The sequence below is a fragment of the Ovis canadensis genome, chromosome 2 (genome assembly GCF_042477335.2).
Source record: "Ovis canadensis isolate MfBH-ARS-UI-01 breed Bighorn chromosome 2, ARS-UI_OviCan_v2, whole genome shotgun sequence".
Taxonomy (NCBI): domain Eukaryota; kingdom Metazoa; phylum Chordata; class Mammalia; order Artiodactyla; family Bovidae; genus Ovis; species Ovis canadensis.
This window is the reverse complement of record NC_091246.1, coordinates 45,728,481-45,740,365: the sequence shown is the minus strand read 5'-3', so window position 1 is coordinate 45,740,365 and position 11,885 is coordinate 45,728,481.

The window sequence follows — 11,885 nt, the reverse complement described above, 5'->3', positions numbered from 1 at the left end:
GCTTTCGATCTTTCTTAGGAAATGAAACAGAAGCATTTGCCAGAGTAATATTTGTGTATCACTTGCTGGCCTCTGTTAATCTTCCCTAATCAAGGTATCACATCTGGCACAGTAGCTACAGTTGAGGCTGCTCTTTGGTTAAGTGGGCAGTAGTCTACCATCGCCTACCATGATCTATCTGGTTTTGGGGTTCCTAGCATTCCCATTGTGATCAGTATGTCCAGTTCTGTAACAGCATCTCCCTTTGCCAGCTCCAGCTATTAATACAAGGGGACAGACACTACTGGGCATCTTACTGATGCTGTGTCCTGCTACCGGCACGTTCCTTGTCACTTCAGTAAATGGAATGTCCTCTTAACCTCCCGAGGAACATAGTAAGCTGGTAGGTTTTCTACCTATATCCGCTCTCTCAAACGCACCTTTCTGAGCCCTTTGAGCCCTCTTCCATCATTTGGCAAGGAAGTTCTGCTATATCTATATAGTGTGGACCATTGTTTTTTTTCAAGCTTCCAAGATTCAACCTGGCAGTTTGTTAGCACCTTTTCCTAGGATTCTTGCCAGGGTGTTGAATTCTGTATCATGAGGGAATTTTAGTATGCTTGCATGCTGAGACACTCTTATTTATCCAACTTTGTTCCACCCCGTTGAGCCATCACCGTCAGGCTCCAGTCTGATGTATACCCTCCTAGCTTCTCCTTTACTTATTAGCCAGATTCTGCATTCATTTGCTATACAGCCCCTCTCTTTTCTTTTAACTGACTTGTTGGCTGTGTCATAATTTGACCATGATTTGATCATGGTGTGATTAAAAGAAAGAGAGTGGGGTAGGGATTCTGAGGGGAACTGGCAAGGTCTAAAAGGCACCTGATTTATTTGAGGCCTTGTGTGACACTCAGGCAAGGGAGTGTGTGCTCACTGTTTTCTGTCACAGAGGATAGGCCATCTCTGCAGGTTCTGCAGGTTTAGGGGAAGTTAGGAGTTCAAAACTCTCAACTACATCAACCCCAATAATCACATCCCAAGTCTCAGAGTCCCACTCGTTTTGTGTATGGCCTTGACTTTGGTGTAGGAGACCTGAGAGCTGAGAATTCAACCTCCTCTGAGGCTCTGCTGTTCCCATTTGATTAAACCCTGAACCTGATCCTTAGTGCTGACAGCCTTCTGCTGCAAGAGTTTCAAGTTTTCCTAAATGCTGCAAAGGAAATCCTGCTTTTATATTTTGCCTTGAACTATCAACTAATTGCTGTATGTCCGATTCATCTGTCTTTGGTGAGTGAATCAGTGACACTCTGAACGAGCCACCCATCCCATGGTGTTCTGGTTACTATTTCTCTTCATGCCTCTCCTGGGCCAGAGATATTACTCCAGTGTGTCAGCTTCCATTGGTGTTCTAACATGTTTACCTTTGGTTGACATTTTGCAATTGCGCCGCTGTAGCACACCAGAGACTCCCCATACTACCCCAACCGCCGGCGATAGAAGCCACATGCCAGCTGGCCAGGGAGTGTGCTCAGTCGCTTGAGTGTCTGACTCTTGGTGACTCCTTGGGCTGTAGCCCACTAGGCTCCTCTGTCCATAGGATTCTCCAGGTAAGAATACTGGAGTGGGTTGCCATGCCCTCCTCCAGGGGATCTTCCCAACCCAGGGATTACTCACCTCCAAATTCCCATTTTATAGTCTCTTTTCTAGGATCACTCCTGGCTTAGAAAGGGATCCCTGGAAACAGACTACCAAATGGAGAATTCCATCCAGTGTTTATTAGGGAGTTGTGTTGGGTAGAAACAGCTGTTCAATTAAAAAAAAGGGGGGGGGGGGAGAAGGCAAAATTGGTGAAGAAGGAGGGGGAAGAAGAGGGGCAGAAAGATAGGGAGGGGGAGAGGAAGATAAGGAGGAGGAAAAGGAGGAAGTGAGTGAGGAAGAGGAGGGAGGAAAAAGTGGAGAAGGAGGAGAGGGAGGAGGGGAAGGACAGGGGAAGGAAGAGGGGAGGAACTGACCTCAAATGCAGTTTCTGCTGAGGATTCCCTTGGCTTCATGGAGAGCTTTGAGCTCAGATGGCTTTTTAGTAATACCCCAGTTGAGGCAAAGGTCCTGAGACTTTTGGATTCCTAGATCAGCTCATCGTTGGCCACAGCTTGTCTCCTAAGAGAAGTGTAACCTTCAGTTCAGTTCAGTTCAGTCACTCAGTCGTGACCGACTCTTTGCGACCCCATGAATCGCAGCATGCCAGGCCTCCCTGTTCATCACCATCTCCCAGAGTTCACTCAGACTCATGTCCATCGAGTCAGTGATGCCATCCAGCCATCTCATCCTCTGTCGTCCCCTTCTCCTACTGCCCCCAATCCCTCCCAGCACCAGAGTTGTTTCCAATGAGTCAACTCTTCTCATGAGGTGGCCAAAGTACTGGAGTTTCAGCTTCAGCATCATTCCTTCCAAAGAAATCCCAGGACTGATCTCCTTCAGAATGGACTGGTTGGATCTCCTTGCAGTCCAAGGGACTCTCAAGAGTCTTTTGAACACCATAGTTCAAAAACATCAATTCTTTGGCACTCAGCTTTCTTCAGAGTCCAACTCTCACATCCATACATGACCACAGGGAAAACCATAGCCTTGACTAGATGGACCTTAGTCGGCAAAGTAATGTTCCTGCTTTTGAATATGCTATCTAGGTTGGTCATAACTTTTCTTCCAAGGAGTAAGTGTCTTTCTATTTCATGGCTGCACTCACCATCTGCAGTAATTTTGGAGCCCCCCAAAATAAAGTCTGACACTGTTTCCACTGTTTCCCCATCTATTTCCCATGAAGTGATGGGACCAGATGCCATGATCTTCATTTTCTGAAGGTTGAGCTTTAAGCCAACTTTTTCGCTCTCCTCTTTCAGTTTCATCAAGAGGCTTTTTAGCTCCTCTTCACTTTCTGCCATAAGGGTGGTGTCATTGCATATCTGAGGTTATTGATATTTCTCCCAGCAATCTTGATTCCAGCTTGTGTTTCTTCCAGTCCAGCGTTTCTCATGATGTAGTCTGCATATAAGTTAAAGAAGCAGGGTGACAATATACAGCCTTGACATACACCTTTTCCTATTTGGAACCAGTCTGTTGTTCCATGTCCAGTTCTAACTGTTGCTTCCTGACCTGCATACAGATTTCTCAAGAGGCAGGTTAAGTGGTCTGGTATTCCCAGCTCTTTCAGAATTTTCCACAGCTTATTGTGATCCACACAGTCAAAGGCTTTGGCATAGTCAATAAAGCAGAAAGAGATGTTTTTCTGGAACTCTCTTGCTTTTTCCATGATCCAGCAGATGTTGGTAATTTGATCTCTGGTTCCTCTGCCTTTTCTAAATCCAACTGGAACATCAGGAAGTTCACGGTTCACGTATTGCTGAAGCCTGGGTTGGAGAATTTTGAGCATTACTTTACTAGCATGTGAGATGAGTGCAATTGTGCGGTAGTTTGAGCATTCTTTGGCGCTGCCTTTGTTTGGGATTGGAATGAAAACTGAACTTTTCCAGTCCTGTGGCCACTGCTGAGTTTTCCAAACTTGCTGGCATATTGAGTGCAGCACTTTCACAGCATCATCTTTCAGGATCTGAAATAGCTCAACTGGCATTCCATCACCTCCACTAGCTTTGTTCGTAATAATGCTTTCTAAGGCCCACTTGACTTCACATTCCAGGATGTCTGGCTCTAGATGAGTGATCACATCATCATGATTATCTGGGTCGTGAAGATCTTTTTTGTACAGTTCTTCCGTGTATTCTTGCCACCTCTTATTAATATCTTCTGCTTCTGTTAGGTCCATACCATTTCTGTCCTTTATTGAGCCCATTTTTGAATGAAATGTTCCCTTGGTATCTCTAATTTTCTTCAAGAGATATCTAGTCTTTCCCATTCTGTTGTTTTCCTTGATTTCTTTGCATTGATTGCTGAAGAAGGCTTTCTTATCTCTTCTTGCTATTCTTTGGAACTCTGCATTCAGATGCTTATATCTTTCCTTAGGAAGGCAATTCCTTGTGCTCAGAGGCAACTCCCAGTGAGGGACGCACCTATGAAGTGACTGTAACCAATGTTCTCAGCAGCTGGGGGCTCGATGAATCAGACCTGGTGAGGGGATCTGAGGAGAACACCCAAGAGTCAGCTACAGGTACTCTGTGATCATTCTTCCTGCTTAAGCAACCAGGAAAGAACTGGATTTAGGCAGAGTAGGGGAGCAAAGATAATATATTGGTAGTGGTAACATCAATTTCACACCTGCCTAGAAATATAAAAACATTATTCTGTTTGATCTTGAACAAGTTTTTCAGCCTTTTTGTGCCTGAGATTTTTTTCAACTATAGAATGAAATGACTAATTAGTAAAGACCTGAGAGAGTGCCTAGCATATCAAAAAAAAAAAAAATCCTTACTGTTGTTCTTGGTTTTGCTTTTATCATTGCTACTTTTCAACAATCCAAAGTCTATTTTTGAGCTACATTTTTCTTCCCATAACCCTCAAATCTGGCTCCTCACTGGTTTTGTCCTTAAATAAAACTTCCACTTCTAATTTGTAGATTTCTTCTTTCTTATTCCTGAGAGATGCCATGCAGTGTTCTTATGCCATTTCTCTTCTTAGACTCTGCCTTCACTGGCCTCCTGTGAAGCTACCTAAATCCATCCCATCCTTTGAAGGAGTGGAAGGAGCATGCACAGTTATTCAAGATTCTCCACTTGCTTAAGTTGTGTGACCTTGGGTAAGCCACTGATCATGCCTGAGGATTGATATTCTCACATTTATTTTTTTTTTTGTTGTTTGTTTTTTAAAGTTTTTTATTTTTTAAATTTTAAAATCTTTAATTCTTACATGCGTTCCCGAACATGAACCCCCCTCCCACCTCCCTCCCCATAACATCTCTCTGGGTCCTCCCCATGCACCAGCCCCAAGCATGCTGTATCCTGCGTCAGACATAGACTGGCGATTTAATTCTTACATGATAGTATACATGTTAGAATGTCATTCTCCCAAATCATCCCACCCTCTCCCTCTCCCTCTGAGTCCAAAAGTCCGTTATACACATCTGTGTCTTTTTTGCTGTCTTGCATACAGGGTCGTCATTGCCATCTTCCTAAATTCCATATATATGTGTTAGTATACTGTATTGGTGTTTTTCTTTCTGGCTTACTTCACTCTGTATAATCGGCTCCAGTTCCATCCATCTCATCAGAACTGATTCAAATGAATTCTTTTTAATGGCTGAGTAATACTCCATTGTGTATATGTACCACAGCTTTCTTATCCATTCATCTGCTGAAGGACATCTAGGTTGTTTCCATGTCCTGGCTATTATAAACAGTGCTGCGATGAACATTGGGGTACATGTGTCTCTTTCAATTCTGGTTTCCTCGGTGTGTATGCCCAGCAGTGGGATTGCTGGGTCATAAGGTAGTTCTATTTGCAATTTTTTAAGGAATCTCCACACTGTTCTCCATAGTGGCTGTACTAGTTTGCATTCCCACCAACAGTGTAGGAGGGTTCCCTTTTCTCCACACCCTCTCCAGCATTTATTGCTTGCAGATTTTTGGATTGCAGCCATTCTGACTGGTGTGAAGTGGTACCTCATTGTGGTTTTGATTTGCATTTCTCTAATAATGAGTGATGTTGAGCATCTTTTCATGTGTTTGTTAGCCATCCGTATGTCTTCTTTGGAGAAATGTCTATTTAGCTCTTTGGCCCATTTTTTGATTGGGTCGTTTATTTTTCTGGAATTGAGCTGCATAAGTTGCTTGTATATTTTTGAGATGAGTTGTTTGTCAGTTGCTTCATTTGCTATTATTTTCTCCCATGCAGAAGGCTGTCTTTTCACCTTGCTTATATTTTCCTTTGTTGTGCAGAAGCTTTTAATTTTAATTAGATCCCATTTGTTTATTTTTGCTTTTATTTCCAGAATTCTGGGAGGTGGATCATAGAGGATCCTGCTGTGATTTATGTCTGAGAGTGTTTTGCCTATGTTCTCCTCTAGGAGTTTTATAGTTTCTGATCTTACGTTTAGATCTTTAATCCATTTTGAGTTAATTTTTGTGTGCGGTGTTAGAAAGTGATCTAGTTTCATTCTTTTACAAGTGGTTGACCAGTTTTCCCAGCACCACTTGTTAAAGAGATTGTCTTTACTCCATTGTATATTCTTGCCTCCTTTGTCAAAGATAAGGTGTCCATATGTGTGTGGATTTATCTCTGGGCTTTCTATTTTGTTCCATTGATCTATATGTCTGTCTTTGTGCCAGTACCATACTGTCTTGATGACTGTGGCTTTGTAGTAGAGCCTGAAGTCAGGCAAGTTGATTTCTCCAGTTCCATTCTTCTTTCTCAAGATTGATATTCTCACATCTAAATTGAGGATTATAGCCACTGCTCCATTAGCTTGTCATAGGGTTAAATGTGATGACTCAGTTAAACTCCCAGTATGATGTCAGGCACACATTAGTTGCTCAGTAAACAGTAGCTATTGAACCCAGTGCTGCTGAGCTTAGTCGTTCCATCATGGCTCACTCTTTGTGACCTCATAGACTGTAGCTGGCCAGGCTCCTCTCTCCATGGGGATTCTCCAGGGAAGAATACTGGAGTGGGTTGCCATGCCCTCCTCCAGGGGATCTTTCCAACCCAGGGATCAAACCCAGGTCTCTCACACTGCAGCTGGATTCTTTACCATCTGAGCCACCAGGGAAGCCATTGAACCCAGTAGCGATCCTAATATTACCTAACTGTAGAGTCATTCCACGTAGAGTTTTTCATAGCTCATGATGTGCAGGTACCTGCAGGGGATGCATAGATGCAGGAACTACTGTAAGGAAGAGAGCACCCTGAAACTTTCCCCATCCTTGCTGTGCACATCTCCCCTGTCTCAACTTCTCCTTCCTTACAACACCCACAGCCTGGATCCATTCTGCATCTGAATACTAATTTTCTTGGAGTTGCACTTTACATTTTCCTGTATGCTGGTTATAGCTCTCCAAATAGAGATGCTTGTTAGCAGCTTGAGGGAAGAAACTGCTGTATTCTTCTTTATCCCCCACACAACCCCTAACACAGAAGTGGGCAGCATCTTATGCTAAGTGTTTGTTCAATAAATTATGATAATGATGACAATGAATGAGTATGATTTTTAATAATGGCTTCCCAGGAGGCTCAGTGGTAAAGAATTGCCTGCCAATGGAGAAGGCAATGGGACCCCACTCCAGTACTCTTGCCTGGAAAATCCCATGGATGGAGGAATCTGGAGGAGCTCCAGTCCATGGGGTCGCTAAGAGTCGGGCATGACTGAGCGACTTCATTTTCACTTTCCACTTTCATGCATTGGAGAAAAAAATGGCAACCCACTGCAGTATTCTTGCCTGGAGAATCCCAGGGACAGAGGAGCCTAGTGGGCTGCTGTCTAAGGGGTCGCACAGAGTGGGACACGACTGAAGCGACTTAGCAGCAGCAGCAGCAGAAGAAGAAGAAATGGGTTTAATCCCTGCATTGGGAAGATCTCCTGGAAAAGGAAATGGCAACGCCTCTACTATTCTTATCTGGAGAATCCCATGGACAGAGGAACCTAGAGGGCTACAGTCCATGGGGTTGCAAAAGAGTTAAACACGACATAGCAACTGAACAACAATGCTTCTTAACAACATAAAGAAGTTTCCACTTTGCAGGTGGAGACCTTTTAGAGTCGTAACATCAGTTTTGTATACTGCGATATAAAAATGCGCCCGACATGTGTAAGCAGTATTTGGTAAAACTTCTGTTTCAGTTTTGAGTATGTGTTATGGTCTGAACTGTGGTATAAAAATAGATTTCTTAGTGAGAATTATGGCTTATGCAGCATGCTTGGGGCTGGTGCATGGGGATGACCCAGAAAGATGTTATGGGGAGGGAGGTGGGAGGGGGGTTCATGTTTGGGAATGCATGTAAGAATTAAAGATTTTAAAATTTAAAAAATAAAAAACTAAAATTAAAAGAAAAAAAATAAAATAAAATATTCCTTGTTTCTCTGGAAAAAAAAAAAAGTGAGAAAAACACTGGCAGAATGTGTATCACAGGACTTCCCTGGTGGTCCAGTGGTTAAGAATCTGCCTGCCAATGCAGAGGACATGGGTTCGATCCCTGGTCCAGGAAGATCTTACATGATTTGGGGCAACTAAGTCCATGTGCTACAGCTACTGAGCCCTCAAGTTACAACTACAGAAGCCCGCAAACCTAGAGTCTGTGCTCTGTGACAAGAGAAGCCACTGCAACGAGAAGCCCAAGCACTGCAACCAGAGAGAGTAGACCCCACTCAGCGCAACTAGAGAAGCCCGAGCGCAGCAACAAAGACCCAGCACAGCCAAAAATAAAGAAATAAATGAATTTTTATTCATGCATGCTACAGCATACCTGGTATTGATGCTGACAACCTCACAGACAGAAGCGAAGAGGGAAGTGGGCACCAGAACCTCTGAGCAGATGAGGCAGAGACTGGGTTCAGAAAGGTTCTGCAAGGGTTGGTGGGGATTAGCGAAGACAGTAGTCAAGGGAGAGGAAAGCTCCAGGGCCCTCACACAGTCACTCAAACTCCTTATTGTCTGCACAACAAACTGGGACCATGGGTGCACCTGAAAGCCTCAAGTGCCTTTCCCTCTGAGAGACAGAAAGCATTTGTGCATGCATGCGTGTGTGCTAAGGGCGTTTAGTCGTGTCTGACTCTTTGCGACCCTATGGACTGTAGCCCACCAGGCTCCTCTGTCCATGGGATTCTCCAGGCAGGAATACTGGAGTGGGCTGTCATTTCCTTCTCCAGGGGATCTTCTGGATCAAACCCACATCTCTTTTGTTTCCTAAGTTGGCAGGCCAGTTCTTTACCACTAGCATCACAAAGTATTTAATACCCTGCAATTGCTCCAGATTTTCCTCTGTGCTCCCTTGTTTTCTCCAGAGCTTAAAGATTATAATAGAAACACGATTGCCTCTATTCTCTCCCCACTTATTACCCTGAAAAAGTAGCCCAGGATCATTAACCTCTGGAGACTCGGTGATAATATCTTGATGTAAAATTTGTACATACAGCTTGACAATTATTGAGGGGACCACAGGATAACCTCCTAATTGAAATTATTCTGGGAATTCTAGGACAGATGTTCTCCCCATCTATAGGAACTTGGAGATTCAATTCAGAGTGTCCTTGGCCCAGGTGTCCTCAAGAGTAGGCAGAATTGTGCCCATGGGAACATGCAACCTTGCACCTTCCTGAGTCTGCAGTGATGGAGCTCAAGTTATCTGCTTTATTCTGCACAAATTCTTCCCACCTTGCTTTCAGGAGTCCTGCCTAATGCCTGGCTGTCTGCTATTTGTACTCTGAAAAGTGCTTTAATTGAGAAGGTAAAATACAATATCAAATGCCTTTTTTTGTGCCTTGTGAAAGGCCTCTAAAGCTTAGCTTAACTCAAAAAGCTTAAATCAATAGAGCTGGCCCATTTTCTAATCACAGAGAATTTAATAATGATCAGGAAAAGCCATTGTCAATCTGATGTGTCGGACTGTTAGGACTTTTACTCTTGGAAAACTGCTTCCTGTCAAACTTATATACCGTTATCATATTAAATGCCACTCAGAAGGGTATTAAAATTCTTCTTTAGAGAGAAAGCTTTACAGGGGTTCTATCAAAATTACTCTATATGCTGATGAGCTGGTTGCTGGGGTAGTGAGTTGAGACAAGCCTGGACATGGAAAAAATGGAATTGTTCTCTTACCATAATATACCAAAGTCCACAGGAAGGGGCTTGGTGTTTGTGTCTTTAATTCTGGAAGACCTTTGAGATACTTTAGCCCAGAGGCTGAAGTTTACTCTTATCTGGTGAGGCCTGGGAAACCCCTTGGGGATGCATGATGAGAGGAGCAGCTCCTAGCATGTTAACCAGGACACTCCAGAAGCCCTAGAGAAGCCTGGGACCCTGCGGCTCCAGAAACTTAACCCCGTTCATTATCAAAGAGATTCGTGATGACCTTAGGTCCCAGCCACATGCATTTTGGAAGTGCTGCTGAGGTTTCCAGCCCTGACTCCCAGGCAACAGTAGAGCCTTTCATATATTGAACCTGGCACTGTTGTTTTTAGGGATTAAATTTTCAGATAGAACCATTTAACTGGGGGCAGATGGTTGGCCTTTAATGAAACCCTAAAGGAAATGGGAAGGAGTGTGGATAACAGGGGATAAACGTAAATGAGAAGAGGAAGTAATTGAAAAGCTGGAAGAGGGTGAGGGCAGCAGAGCACAGCATGGCCACCTGCCTCTCTGCGCATGTGCTTTTTTTTTCTGCAGCTAGGGCTTCCCTGGTGGCTCAGATGGTAAAGAATCTGCCTACAGTGCAGGAGACCTGGGTTTGATCCCCGGGTTGGGAAGATTTCCTGGAGAAGGAAATGGCAACCCACTCCAGTATTCTTGCCTGGAGGATCGCATAGACAGAGGTGCCTGGCAGGCTACAGCCTGTGGGGTCACAAAGAGTCAGATATGACTGAGCCACTATCACTTTCACTTCACTTTCAAACATCTGTAGAGAGAAGGAGAAATTAGTGTGTCTGGGCTCAGCAGAGCTTGTACCTCCTGCTGTGTCCTCACATCAGAGCCCATCTCCCCATCCCTAGCCAGCTCCCAAGGCTGCTGCCTCCAGGAGTCCAGGGTCTTTTCCAAGCCATTGCCACCGAGCCCAGCAAAAGCCCCCAAGAGCCACACAGCCAGCATCCTGAGTCACCAACTCTGGGGACTGCTTGCCCACTCAATGCAAACGGAGATCCCATTGCGTCTTTGCTTGGTTTCAGAGTTAAGTTTTTGTTTGTTTTGTTTTTGGCCGCATCCTGAGGCATGAGGGATCTTAGTTCCCTAACCAGGGATGAAACCCTTTCCCCCTGCAGTGGAAGCAGAGTCTTGACTACTGGATCGCCAGGGAAGTCCTCAGTTAAGACTTTTATAGTCACACATCATAGGTTTTTAACCATTTTGAACTCTTTCAGAAGGCATTAGCCTTCTAATAAACTTATAACACATATACAGTAAATGCCACACCACTCTGATTTCAGATATTTGGAAACTCAAAGATGATAATTGAACCCTGCTGGTAAGTAGCAGCCTGTGGACGAGATGCTGGTCTGGAACCTCCTTGCAGCTTGTGTGATTATCTGTACAACCTACCTGGACTTGTCACTGTAGGGGAGCAAATTTTACTACCCCCAAATGTCTCCTTGGCATGTGATTATGTTTCAGGAAAAAAATGGGGCTTGAAAGGATGGTCATATCCCAGATCTCTTGTGAGTCCCTGGGATGGGCTGCAAAGTGAAGGTCGTTGGCTTTGAGTAGGAGAGAATTCAAGAGTGAGTTATAATAAAGTGAAATTTGGTTTACTTAGAGAGATATACACTCTGTAGGGGGCTTCCCTGATGGCTCAGTGATAAAGAATCTGTCTGCCAATTCAGGAGACATGGGTTCAATCCCTGGGTCGGGAAGATCCTCTGGAGAAGGAAATGGCAACGCCCTCCAGTATTCCTCAACCTGGAGAATCCCATGGACACAGGGGCCTGGTGGGCTATGGTCTATAGAGTCACAAAGAGTAGGACATGACTGAAGGGACTTAGCATGAGGGCCAGGTCTACTGGAAGTGAAATCTTTTGCTATCTTGAGCCTGCTGAATTCTAACTGGATTTTGTGGTGTGCTGTTCTTAAAGGTTGTGTCATTCTTTTAATCATTGTGCCCTCCCTCTTCTTTTTTTGTCTCAATTATTTTGAGCTAAAAAGTATCAAATGACCCATAAAGAAAGCTCTGACCTTCCCCTTTAGCTGCCTAAAGAATTTAGACAGAAGGAGGCCTGTTCCCCAAACAGAGCTATCTGCAAAAAATACAGGCTAGAC